General features: G+C 34.8%; 1 long non-coding RNA gene across 1 annotated transcript; it reads left to right on the top strand.

The window, feature by feature from the left end:
* The first annotated feature begins 855 nt into the window (after positions 1 to 855).
* Positions 856 to 2,855, top strand: LOC141486781 (uncharacterized). Its single transcript, XR_012468041.1, has 3 exons — positions 856 to 2,206; positions 2,262 to 2,349; positions 2,409 to 2,855. It is a non-coding gene; the product is annotated as an uncharacterized lncRNA (long non-coding RNA).
* Positions 2,856 to 15,004: the final 12,149 nt, after the last annotated feature.

A 15,004-nucleotide genomic window follows, 5' to 3' on the forward strand; every position in this document is an offset into this window, starting at 1 on the left:
GGATTCTTGCATCCGAGCGGGCGGTAGTCATTTTCAACATTTCTTGTCGATTGAGAAATATTACATGTGATTTTCGGTAATAAATAGCCAGAAACACGTGTCCGCGGTTTTTCACCATTTTTTGAGTGTTCTGTCCATGAATTTGCCATACAATGATGTACCAGTATAATAATAATAATAATAATAATAATAATAATAAATATGCTTTATTGGCCAAAGAAAAGTTCTCATTGACAAAGCTTTGGTGAAACATTTTGAGAAAGAAAAAACATATTCAAACGCATGAAATCAGAATATAAGCTAGTAGGTTATTAAAAATATCTAGAGTCCTACCAAAAAAATAAAAATAAAAATTTTGAAAGTCGCATTTTCTGAAACACATATATAAATGCAATATAAATAAAATAACATATATATATATATATATATATATATATATATATATATATATATATATATATATGTCGGAAGCATCCCCTCGGAGGGGTGCGTCCGACGACCCTTATTTAGATAGGAAAAGTAGGTCGCGTGGCACCTTGTTTTAAAGGTCTTTCGAATACCTTCATAACTCTGTTGAAAGAAAATTTTTGTAACGATTAGTTCTCAAGGTAATTTGAAGTTAAAATTGCCATGTTAATAATACATTAGACAGACCACTCGGTGACTTGTATGACTAAATAAAAAAAAATTCGAGCAGTTCTTCTTATCAGTTTTTTGTTAAATAAAATCCCTTTTTTAAAATCAATACCCACTCCTCTTCTTCCAGTTTTCATTAGTACATCGTTCGATTGTTTTATTTAAACGGGTCGTGTATTGTTATTTGTTTACACTACTGCTGAAAGGGTTTCAGTTATTGCTTTATTTTTTGGCAACGACCAAAATGCTAATAGAACATTAATTTTATTTAACGAGCAAAACCCTGCTAAACACCTAAGCAGAAATCACATTCTGGATTTGGTCACAAAATTCAGGGAGACAGGTTCGGTTTTGAATAAGAAAAGGAATGTTCAGAGAATGGTAGTGAATGACGATAATGCAATTGGAGTGATTGGTCAAGTCATCGCCAATCCCAGGTTAAGTACCAGAGGTTTATCAGCAATGGCCAGAATAAGCCATATGAGCGCAAGGAGAATCTTTAAAAACCATAAATTCCATCCTTACAAAATTAAACTTGTTCATGAACTCAATGAGGATGATTTTGACCGAAGACAGGAGATTTGTGAGGGCATGAGTGAAAGATTAATGCAAAATCCCGAGCTGCTTTATAACATCTGTTTTTCGAACGAAAGCTCATTTTATCCAAATGGTTGCGTGAACCGTCACAATACGCAGAAATACATAACCAACATCCCCAAAAGTTGAGTGTCCCCACACAGCACCAGATATTCATGGAATATTCCCTCTATGTCATAAAACGAATGTATATATTCCAAATATTCATAGAATATTCTTGGAATATATACATGCCTTTAGAATATTCATAGAATATGCTTGAATGAATATGTCAGGATTGTTCCCGAAAGAATGTGCATAGAATATCTATAAATAGATTATTCTCCCGTGAATATTCAAAGAATATTGTCGATCGAATATACCATATGGTATATCCTTAGAATATATCCCCACGGTATATTTTGGAATATTGTATTATATGTATTACTGGAATTTTGAATTATCTTATGATAACGTATTGAAATAATTCAATATTATTAAAAACAAAAATATTTGAAGATTTTAATCGAATGCATAACCTAACTTTTTGAACTTAACGCGAAGATTCTAACTGTTGGAAACGACAAAAAAATTCGAATGGGCCAATAAATGAACCAATGCATCAATGAATCGGTTTATTCTCATCCTATTTGTCTTTTTGTAATTGAAATTATTCAATTACAAAGCGACAAATCCTGGCAACAGAGAAATTGGGAAGTGAACTATTGGACGTTTCTTATTGGTCAATTGAAGTGTAGCGCGCGACAGACATCGCTTGGCAGCTTTGCGTTGAAATCGACATTTGATTTAACATGGCGGTTGACATGGCAGGTTTGCGTGTGTAATGTATGGTGTATTGGTGTCAGTATCAAAGTATAATTCTCTCATGTTCAGTGTACCATTTATAGTTTGAGGCTGTCCAATTTGCAGCACAGCGAATAGTTTGCTTTTGCATCTTCAAACAGTAGAGTTACATATTCAGTCTTTAAGAAAAGTAAGTAAATGACATAATGAAGCCACGATGCTTAACGTACAATACCTCATTTCAGGCCCGAGGAAAGTTCGTGTGTGGGATTTGTTGGTTTGACATGTTTATAAACTAGAGTGATTTTAGTTGTGTATCTTCAGTAGAGAAAAGTAAGTGAATGACTCTTTTGTATCATTTGTTTTCATAATTTTTATAATTTTTTTTCAAGATAGTATCAATATGCCCAAAAAGGAAACAGAATGGTACCCGGTACAAGACGGTGCGCCAAGAAACTGAAAACGTAAAGAGTACTTTTCAACTAGGGAATACAAGTTGTTCTCCAAGTCATAAAAAGTTGTAAATGTTCATGAGGAACCTATGAGAAAAATATCTATTTGATTTGTATTCCAATTTTATTGTGCCACTTTCAAATAGTAATAATGAACGTTAATGTTGGACAAATAGCAGGAAAACTCTTCTGGTGAGCAAAGTTTGGATAACTTTGAGTAAGTGAAATTCATTGAAGAACCCATCATACCACTCATTTAAAATAATTCATTTGTGGGTTTATTTTTTGAAGTGAGAAACCTATATCTCGCTCATTTCTTGATGTTATACATTTTTTCTTCTTGAATGAAATGATATATTTATTATTTTTCAATTAGCGCTGATGAATTCAGAGAGTTGTTATTTTAGTATATTTTTCAGTGTACATTTTTGTTGAGAGTAGGAACATCCTAATTTGAATACATTTGTAATATTTGTAACATGACAATATTCAGGAATATTTTATTCAGTGAATAAATATCTGGAATTAGATTTTTTATTTTCAATATTTGTAGAAACGTCAAGTATTTCAATGTATATTGAAATATTTTCATATTTCTGAAATAAATGTATTTATGAATAGCATATACTCGTCACATTCTTGGAATATTCCAAATATTCCTAGGATATTCATAAAATATATTTTTAGAATATTCTATGGTGATTCCCTATTTTATATTCCTACAATAAGTTATGAATATCCCCAATATTTTATGAATATTCCTCGGATTCTACTCCCGGAATATTCTCAATAGAATATACCTTACATATTCTAAGAATATTTCAAGATATTCCAAGAATATCCCCAAAGGAATATTCTTAGAATGTATCAAAGGTTCGCCAGGAGCACTTCCAGGGAATATTCTCCAGGAGATATCTATATTCATGGCATATTCATAGCATAATACAATATCCTTGAATGTATATTCATGAAATATTCCTGGAATATCTATTGCTATGTGGGTCCAGAATATTAGGCAATCTTATTATAGGTCCATTTTTCATTGATGGAAATTTAACCGGTGATTCTCATTTACAACTTCTTGAAGAGGCAATACAACCTCGTATAGTTGAAATAATTGAACAGGATCCAAGATGTCAAGATGAATTTATCCATTTTCAACAAGAAGGTTTGAATAATCATTTTGAAGGACAATGGATTGGCAGAAGTCCAATTGAATTGCCAGCACGATCACCAGATTTAACACCACTGGACTACTTTTTGTGGGGATATTTAAAGTCTAAAGTTTATGCTACACAGCCAGCCAATTTGTATGGATTACGTCGTAGAATTATTGATGAATGCCGAGCTATAAACTCCTGAGATGTTGAATAATGTAAGAGCAAAATTCGAACAAAATCTTCATTGTTGCATGGAGCAAAATGGCGCACATTTTGAACATTTACTCTAAATTTCCTATGTGACTTACCCTTATTAGGTGTTACTTTTTTTGTGTGTGCTTTACAAACAATTATTGGGATTTATTCCCCCTAAAATAGTTTTTTAAACTTTTTTGTCATCAACATTCAAGGAAATCAGCAGGTTATATTCGTTGTGGAGGTAAGTTTTTAGTATGATTCACTTTTTTATCAGAAGCATAAAATATCCACGTCAAAAGGCAATCTTCATGAGTAGGTGCCACTCAATTTACATAAAATTTAAGGATGGTAACCAACCTAATCCCCCGAAAAAATCTCCTCGTAATAAACAAATAATTCTTACTTTTTTACGAAATCAAATGGACACGTATCAGCAGGTTGTCATAAAAAGCAAAAATTTATTTTTTTTATGAAAGTTCTGAACGTAAATTGTACCTTAAAAACAATTTGATTCATTTTAAAAAGAGTTGAACTCAATAAAAATACCTTTAAATCTTTAAATTATCTCTAAAACTAATCGTTACAAAAATTTTCTTTTTAAAGGTATTCGAAAGACCTTTTAAACAAAGTGTTTCGACAGCTGGTCGTGCTCTCATCATCTAAGCTCTACTATATATATATATATATATATATATATATATATATATATATATATATATATATATATATATATATATTCTATTCAAATTCATTTCTGTACATGTGGATCTCGTAAACGATAAGATATAGAGTGTCGGTGAAATCGTGACAAAGATGCGTATTTCAGAGACCTATTCAATGATGTAAAAAAATCAAATGTAGCTCTTTTGGTTCTGGAGTTATACAGGAGAGACAAAAAAATCCCAAATTATTTTTTGTCTATATCTTCTTTATTCGCAGACATATTGAAAATCTGTCAACATTTTGCTTTCGGCACTTGATGTGGGCTATCAGAATATAACCATGAATCTTTTATATAGAATGTCATCTTACTTGAGCCACCGCCATCTTTGAATTTTCAAATACGGACCTGTATTTTTTGTTGTAGTTTTTGAATCTGAGAAATTAAATTTCATTTTATATTCCGGGATGTTTCGGTAATATTTGATTATAATTGGGTGAATTATTCCCTTTTAAATTACGGCCCTGGAAATTTGTTGAATGAGTTAAATAAAAACACGATTGGAACTTTCACGTCTCCCTATGTACCGTAGAGTTTTTAGAGAGTTCTTTTTCGTTTTTAGGTACCTATTTATATTTTTTCCATTGCTCTGAGCATTTTCTACAATGAGCAGTAATAACACTATGATTGGAATGATAATTGAAATACACAAATACACAAAAAAATTATTGGCCCAATAAATGTTCCAATTGGAGTCCTTCCATTTCGAGACAAATAATGGGCCAATAAATGGCCTGCAAGATCACCAGATCTTACTATTTTGGACTATTTTTTATAGGGGAAATTGAAAAATAGGATTCACGCTGGCAGAGACATAAAAAATGTGGAAGACTCGGGATTGAAGATTTTGAATGATTTCGCAGGAATGCAGCAAATAAGTGTATTAAGTGCAATGAATGATATGAAAAACCGAGTTCAAAAATGTCTCGAAATGGATGAACTCCAATTCGAATATTTATTGCGCCATTAATTTTTTTTGTATATACATTACTTTATTTCAATTTTCATTATAATTATAGTGTTCGTTTCGGATGTTATTATTGCTATGATTTCTTTTTCTGCCTATTGAAACACATTTAATATATTTTTGATGTAGATATGTTTCAGATATTCATAAAATGTTTTCTTATTCAAAGTTCATTGTAGAAAATGCTCAGAGCAATGGAAAAAATATGAATAGTTAGGACTATTCATATTTTTTCCATTAGGAATGGAACTAAACAAATAGTGGGGCTCAGCAGCAAATGAAAGAGTACTCTTTGAAGTTTGTCCAAGCTTTCGGAAATTTAATAAATTGTTTCCATCATCAGGAATAACTTTTTCGAGGATGTTTCATACGATGGTGATGTGAAATATTGGACACAAAGTGTTGGATGAGCATTAATACAATACATTTATAAAAATGGCTAGAAGATGTCAAATATTGAATAAAATATTTGATGAAAAACGTTACAGTTTAAAATTGTTTCGAAAGAAGATAATGTCACATTTCGAAATTTCACAAAATCTTACAGTTTTACTTATTGAAGAGAGCCATCTGTATATAGAATTTTCAAAATCCCTACTATTCGTAATAAGATCTTCCACAGAAGTTTTCTGTCTCTCTCAATTCATTTACAGCGCCAATCATTTGGAAAACCCCTACAAATAAACAGTGCATTGGGAAAATCCATAGAATCATAATTCGTGTACATGGATTACATATAATGAAACGTGATAGTTCAGAACTCAATTATTGAAAAATCCGAAAATACCCATACATCATAAAGCCTTTATATATAGACTATTTTATTATGATAATATACGTGTATCTACTATTTGACACAAAGTCGGCCATCTAGTGAAAAAACGGCATAGCTATTGAATTAGTGTGACCGTACAAATACGCCCTCTAGACACTACATTAAAAATTACAAATTTCAAGCAGGCCTGGACTCCGATAATTTAATGCGAATTGTATTGAAGTGAAAATATGGTAATGGAGAATGTTCCTAAATTTGGATTATTACAGCAAATGCAAGTTTGAACAAAATAAAGTTGAGTTTAATTCATGAGTTTTTCAAATTCACTTCGAAAAGTATTCAAATTGATGTTTCAAATGTTGGGTTTTAATTTTTGAAGGGATTTGTTTTTAATTCACATATTGGCAACAGCGCCTATATCAAATAAAATAATGTATATATACGTACCTAACGTACCTATAGATATTCTACTTTAAAAAAGGAAAATTATTTTTATAAATCAACAATCAAGGCAAAATATAAATTATAGTTCAATACCACCTCCACAAGCCACAACAGTTGTTTTGTTATTTATTTATATAGAGGAAGATAGGTGAACAAAATGTCATATGTTACAGAATGTCTCGGAACTCGGAACATGAGTAAACAGAACAGCACGCCTCTGATATATGTCATCTTTATTTGTTTCATACAGGTAACAGATTCATTGTCCTTTATTAGATATAACCGATCTTGCTAAATGGTGAAATAGAAACGAATCCCTTTAAATATTGTATGCATTATTTCATTCTTTTTTTTAAGTATTTAAATAATTTTTTAAAGAAAAAGGTTGAAATGATTAGTTTAAATTGCGTTATTTTAGAGCTCTTTTATGAAAACTACTTGATTTTCGTCAGGAGGAACATTTCCCATTCACACATTTATTTTGAACCATAAATTATCAAGTTTTTAACACGTCGAGAGACTAATTGCTAGCAAATGTTCTTCATAATATGTCTATTATAGGGATATGACTGACAAAATGAATGTTATGAAACTTCAGATATTAAAAATAGAAAATTTAGTGCATAGTTCGTTTTTTTAAATCGGTTTTTCAGCTTGCCCTTTTTGTTTGTTTGATTCAAATTAGGAAATTGAAATTTGACCCCCTTTCTTACGACAGACTGATCTGATATTTGTTGCACACATTCAGTTTTGTTGACAATACAATATAATAAGTTCTGTATCATTGTAAATCCAAGATGACCGCTACAAAATGGCGGATTTCATCTTATTTCACAAATACCTCAATATGGCTATCAAATGACAGGACTTGACTAGTACTATACTAATACACTACGAAAAAAAAGCAAATATGATATTATCTATACAAAGAACTTTGTCAACTCAGAATCGGGATACAAGCAACAAATCAACATTTTATATTGTGTCGAAGACTGTGTGGTGTTAGGGATGTTAAAAATGATACGTCGTAAGAAATACACCAACCAAGATAAGGTGGAAGGTTAGGTTAGGTCTGAAGTGAGTGGGTCTATTTGGTCCTTCACCGCAACTCGCAAGGGTTTATTGTGGCTCACACCTATAAACACTCGACACTTTGAATGGTGAGTGGTCTTTAAGATCAGATGGTGAGAGTACGGCTCTGCCGAACTCTAAAAACCTAATTCGGTCCCCAGCGGGCAGGCACGAAGTATATGCTCTGCTGTTTCATCATTTTCCGAACAGAGGCGACACACACTGTCTTCCGACAGTCCGAGTCTCTCTGCTTCAAAGGATAGATAAACGCCTTGAAGTGAGATTATGCCAGAAGTCCATAAATATTTTTGCCATCCAGGTGATCAATGTTCCTTTGGTGAAGCCTAAAGCGATGCCAATGACAGGTTCTGGTCCCATGAAGCTGCTTGCAGCACTCTCCTTTGCAAGGGAGTCAGCAGCTTCATTGCCTTCCAGGCCAGTATGGCCAGGAATCCAGACCAGAGAAAATCTGTTGAAAAAATCTGAAGAAATGAACTTCAAACGTTCAAGCCAGTCTCGGATATACCTACACAGTAGGTTGAATGGACTGACGCCTCTCAGAAAACAATTACTCCCCTGGGTAACACCACGAAGGGCGTTGGATTACATCCGACAGGCGTCAGTGCAAGAATCTTCACAGAAAATTACCTACAAATGCAATTTGCAAAACAACTGAAAGATTTGTTTACTGCCAGTCTTCAAGCATAGCCCATTGACTAATAAGAAACAATCTGTTAAGTCTTCCTATCGAGGAGAGTCGTTTTTTGTAATTTGCTGCCAATTTAGACGTTACTCGGTAGGAGCCAAAGCTTCCAACGCCGCTGGACTGTTTCAGAATATTTCTATTGGCTTGTTGATGAGGTTGGATTTATCCAATCTCTCCGCATACAATTCAATAGCGTAAATTTCCGCCTGGGTCTGCACCAGAACCGAAAGGCGTTTTTGATCCATCTGTGAACCAACAACTATCTGCTCTCAATATTCCCTTCTCTTCGAGAACCCAGTCCTCTCTACTCAGGAATAGTACTTTATGAGTAAGTTCGTAATTGACAGTTGGAGGCATAAAGTCAAAGGTCATTTACAGAATGCTGTGACTTCCAGTTTCAACCAACTGTCTGTTGCACTCTGCAACGAATTGATTTGTGCAATTGGCAATGTGTACATGTATGTATGCAGTCCATCTAGCCTCTCTCTACAGGAGAATGTGGAGAGTAGGTAGATCTAGAAGGATCTCCATGGCCGCTGACGGTGTGGTACTTTGGGTACCACTGATAGCCAGACAAGCTTGTCTCTGTAATCCAGATAACTTCGCTCGGGCCGTTTTCTGTAAAGCCTTCGACCACCAGGCAATTGCACCATAAGTGATCATTGGTCTGACCATCATCACATAAATTCAATGGAATTGTTTGGGACCTAAACTCCAAGTTTCACCACAAATCCTTCGACACGTCCATAGAGACAGTCTGGCTTTGTGTGAAACTTTTTCCAAGTGAGCGTTCCAGGTGAGTCTTTTATCAAGGACAATGCCAAAATATTTCACCCCCGTTCCAAATGGAATGACCTCATTATTGAGGGAAAGTGACGTTTGATCGTCTAATTTTCTCCTTCTGGTGAAGGGGATTATTACAGTTTTGCCGGGGCTGACATTTATCTGCTCCCTCAGGCACCAACTGTGACCATCGTCCAACGTGCTTTGGAGGATATTACAAGCTTACCTTTCCGAAGTGGACCTTGCCAGGATGACAAGGTCATTCGCATAAGCTTACAGATCAACTTTTCTTCTGTTAAGGGCATCAAGCAGACTATCCATCAGGAGCGACCACAGAAAAAGAGATACTACCCCACCTTGAGGGCAGCCTCTGGTGATCCTGAACCTAATGGCCTCTCCTTGAAGTGTCGTAGTTGCGGTTCTGTTTACCAGCATTGCATACATTCAGCCAGTTATGGTCGATTTTATACCTTTCCTAGCCGGAGACAATAGCCTATAGATTTGGGTAGTGCATTATCAAATGCTCCTTCAATATCAAGAAATACAACAACCGCAATCTCCTTGTTGTCGAGGAATTGGGAGATTTTCTCAACAAGGTTGTTTAATGCTAAATCTGTTGATTTGCCGGTTTGATAAGCATTCTAGTGGTTATTCAGGGGGATGCATATACTGCTACCCTCCTGATGTGTCCGTCCAGTATCCTCTCAAGCCCTTTCAACAGGAAGGATGTACAGCTGATCGGTCGTACCGATTTAGGGTGTGGGTCTCTTCGTGGAAGGTTGAAACTTGCCGAAAACTGTGTGTTATTAGGGTGAATAAAAACTAGAAACTCAAAACTTGAAAATAAAATAAGTGAATTTTTTTTATGCTAAACGGTTTCATTGAAAAAAGATAATGTTGATGGTGTACTGAAAAGTGAAAAAATATTCGGAAGGTCCTAGGTAGCAGTCATAACATCATTTTCTTCAGTTTTCTTCAGCAATCTACGATATTGATCACATAAAAAAATGCAATCGTTGGTATTTACATACTTATTCAGGTTACGCTACGCCCAACGATTTTATGATTTGTGTATCTAATCAATACCTTTTGATTGCAGAGGAGAATGGTGTGATGACTGTTACCTAGAACATTCTGGATTATTTTTCAGTTTCTAGTTCATTATCATCATTTTCATCTTTTTTTTTCTCAATAAAACCGTTTAATCACATTCTTGAAGCTGACTAACGGAAAATAGATTTTGAAAAATTTTTAAACAGATATTAAACAGATCACTTGGTGTTTGAAAAACGTATCGAGGTGTTAAAAATAATAATATTTTGAAATATTTTGAAATCATTCATCATAAACAGTTTTTTACCAATTTCATCTTGTTTGTGAAAAAACGCTATTCAATTATTCTTTTTGAAATGCCTGAATTGTCGGATTGATCTAATCCCAAAGAAATCTTTCATTCCTAAAACATTTTGAAAGTAGTTTTATATCTTAGGTTAATAATTATTTCATATATTTTAAGTGTTGGAATAGAACCATTATTTTTATAGTGTAACGAGTTTGGGAAGTGAAACTCATAATACGAGTATTCACTAAGGTTAATAAATCACACGATAGTCTTTCCAACATGCAATGCAACTTTAGTGCCGTGCAAAAAATTTCTTGCAGAGTTCATTCTTTTGGAAATATAGCAAACATTGAGGAGGTTGATGTTTCTACGAGGTTGAAATGTTGTTTATTTCGATTTCTTATTATTCTACGCCAAGGATTACGAAATATTCTAGAGGATGTTGCTGTAGTGATAATGATCGGAAAAAAGTCACCAGGCTTGCCTAAAAATTGCACGAGCGCGCTTATAATTTTGTACATGCATAGAAACCGCATAGTGAAAAACACCCATTACGTTTACTAGTTATATCACCATCTCTGCTTTCCCTTATTTTTTCGACACTTTCGCGTTGATTAACAAAATTAACATGAAAACCTATAGATTTATATTGTTTATATAGTACTCAGAAAGAATAGTTCTAATAGAGCACCCTTAGTAGTATCATATGAAGCATGACATGATCACATACTAAAAATTTTTTGTCATTTTGCTATAAAATAAAGCATGTTTTGAATTTTAGATAATATATCAAGATGTGTGTTGAATTTTCCTAACATACGCCATGTAATACATTCAATAATATATACCTGTGTATTGGCATATGTTTACAGGACTACTATATAGACATTCCTTTCTTAGGCGGTGGAAAAAAAATTGAAAGGGGTATATTTTTAGGAGACATTATTTTCGGGTAAAAAAGGTTTTGGATTTCATTTCTCCATCTTGTTATGAAAAATATGAGAATCTTCCAAAGGAAAGAAGGAATTCCAAAAAAGTAAAGACATAACCTTTCTTTCTCAAAAACAATTTCGGAAATTTGAAATTTGATGAAAGTTTCTTGAAGAGCAAAACAGTTTCCAGCACCAATTTGTAGTATCAGTTGATCTGTGAAAATACGGTGGTTCGACTCGAGTCAATTCGGTTGCTTGAAAAAATTTTTGGATTGAAAAGTATTCGATACTGGCAATCGTCAATTTTTTCCAAATTTACATAAAAACTTGATAGTATTGAAAACTAAAGCTTGGAGTTTGTTTTCTTTCTTTGATATTTTGTTTTTCTCCCAGAATGAGTAGTTGTTCTGGAATCATTTTCATATAGCAGTTATCAAATGGTAGGTCCAGATTGATATCATTATGATACCACAGAATCTCCTTCACATATCTTTCGCAGGTAACTCTGTCATTATGACGCCACAGAATCCTCCTTACCTGTTGACCTCAGCACCCCACTTCATAGTGTTGGCTTTGGCTAAGGATTGTTGTTATTATTTACCTCGTCATTTTTGTTTTTGAGTAATTATGTCTTGTTAACGATCCAATATTTAATCAGAATTTGTTTTATTTACGCCGTTTGCGCATCATACAGCTTAAATGAAATATTTTTATTCTACTTTATTTACTGATGAATAAGGATCTATATTACTAACCTACTCATCTACCATTTGTTTGAAAAAAATCCGTAATGGAAATTAATTATTTGAAAATCGCAACCAATCGACAACAACTACAGAAGTATCGCAAAACGACTTTTTATAGTCAGAAACAATTTGTTTCGTCCATTAAATCATTCATAACAACTATCTACATCTGTGTCTATAAACAGCTACTATTTTCATGAGTAAATAGTACACTGCTATTGGTAATAGTTACTGAATAGTAATTTAGTAAATAGCCACCCATGCCCCCTCACGGGTTGAGTGCCCTGAGTCGAAATCTACTCCAACACGGTTACTGTGTGCAGAACATTCCATCTCGTCCATCCACCCCCGCTCCTCCGGAGCTGTACTAAAGTTACTGATGGGCACTTCAGCAAGATTGACATTTGACCTTCTTTGGTCGAAAGTCAGCCTCTAAGTTCTTTCACTTTCAGATCTATTGTATTGTTTTATCTTGACTTTCCTATCTAAATTTCTGCATGGGGTCCCCAAAAACTAACCAGAGACTATTGTTTAAATGACTGGATCTGTCTTTTGTATATCGCTGCACACTGGCCCCAGGCAGTGCAGGCATACATGATTTATCTTCAGTTTTATCATCAGCAGCTTCACTTTCAATCCCATGTTGTTTCTTTGACCTATTACTGGTAATAGGTTTTGTTGGGCAGATCTCGCCATTCTTATTCTCTGCCATACGTGAGACCTGAATATTAATCTTTTGTCTAGGGTGACTTTCAGGTATCTAGCTTCGTTGGTCCACAGAATCTCTTGTCCGTTAAAGATGACGTTTCCTACGTCGGGTGTGCCCGCCTCCGGGTGAACAGTATCGCCTGATTCTTGTCAGGGTTTATACTGATCTTCCACAGGTTGGCCCATTCCTCCAATCTATCTGCCTGTTGCTGCAACTACCTAGTGACGTGCGCTTGGCTTGTTAATCTCACCAGCGGGGCTGTGTCGTCCACGTAGAGCGCCAACTTATTAAAGTTGTTCCCCCGCTCGAACACGTCTGCTGTGTATATCGAGAAGAGGTTTGGACATAAGACTGCACCTTGTGGGACCCCTGCTTCCACTAATCGCATGGTTGAGAGTTCTTGTCCTACTCTGCAGCGACATCGCCCGTCAGCTTGAAAAGACTCGATTTTGGCCAGAAGTCCATCATGCCAAACTCTATCAAACGCCTTGGAGACGTCTAAGAAATTCGCTCCGGTGTTATATCCTTTGCCGAGGTTGAAGCCTTCCGTCGCAAACTCTACTACCCTCAGGACTTGCAACTCTATCGAGTGTTCTGATCTGAAACCGAAGTATTCATCTGGTAGGATTCCTAGTTCGCTGGTTTGGTCTTCTGATTTTTTCAGAATGGCACGTTCTGTCACTTTACTTGAGGGAGGGGTTAAGCTGATTGGCCTGTGGTTATCTGGGAATAGGTGCTTTTTCTTTGACTTCGAGATGTGGATAACCGTCGCGTCCTCGAACGGTTCTGGAAGTGCTGCAGTCTAAGTATAGCATTTATGATGTTTGTTATAGCTGCTATAACCTTAGGTCGTTGGACTTTCAAAGCCCGGTTTGTTATTTGGTCCGGGCCTGGGGCTTTCCGAATAGCTAGACGTTTTACGATATCAGAAAAACTGAAATTAGTACATAACACTAGATTTCTAGATACTTTTTTAACTCTGGGAATAGCAAAGTTGTGCAGGAGAACTATGAATAGTGACATTAACCATCTGAAGACTCCCACTTGGTTGATGAAACGCGTCATGAATAGTATTCTTTTTCTGATGATTGAAAAAATTGGCTTATTTCGTTACTTCTGTTAGAGTGTTGATACATGGATGCTCTGGACTTGTTTGGACTTTTGTTCCTAAGATAGAGGTGATACTATTAACGAAACTTTATCTCAAACGAGGGTTTCATATATGCAGTGGACGTACCTTGAACTCAATCAAACACACGATTTTTCTATGCCCTGACGAAGGGTGATACCCCCAAACCGATCTGTAGATGATCTACTCGATTAATTTCAGTGGGAACCAGCTGCTATATGAACGCAAAGCAGCTGCAAAATTAACGTTTGTGAGGAAACGGTTCATAAATGCCTTTCGAATATAATTCAATTCCCATCGAAATATTAATCAGAACGTAGTTTCCAACAGTCATTTATCACATACTACTGATAGCTGAAAGCTGGAGTTGGAGATGACCGTTTGCCGGGCCATTGAAACGGGGAGAGGGAAGAGGGGATAGGTGAAAGCACTCGAATGACATATAAATAGTCAGATCTCGGAGGAATGAATCCAGTTATCACCCGAAGACGATTGTGGATACTAACAATCGAAACGTCGTAATAAAACTTGGTTTGGAATATTTTTATTTTAATTTTTCATTTTTTGTTAATAATATTGTTTAATTTTTTTAATTCTCGGCTTTTATTAATATTTCAATTTTTCATTTTTTGGTTGTTGCTTGCATGTTATATCTTTGTAATTTCAGTTTTTTGTTAAAGAAGTTTGTTATTTTCGGTTAATCTTTTTATTTTTTTTCAGGGACGTCAAATCAGTTTATATTATATTAGACAATGGAAGTCCGAACTGATGGAATACACCACGAAACATTGTCAACCACCTTCAAACAAACAGTAAATTATGTGTTATTTTTTATAATGAACTGACAGTAAAA

This window comes from Leptinotarsa decemlineata, unplaced genomic scaffold, assembly GCF_025532065.1.
Source record: "Leptinotarsa decemlineata unplaced genomic scaffold, Ldec_3_MD MMD2_tig00026369_RagTag_RagTag, whole genome shotgun sequence".
Classification (NCBI taxonomy): Eukaryota; Metazoa; Arthropoda; class Insecta; order Coleoptera; family Chrysomelidae; genus Leptinotarsa; species Leptinotarsa decemlineata.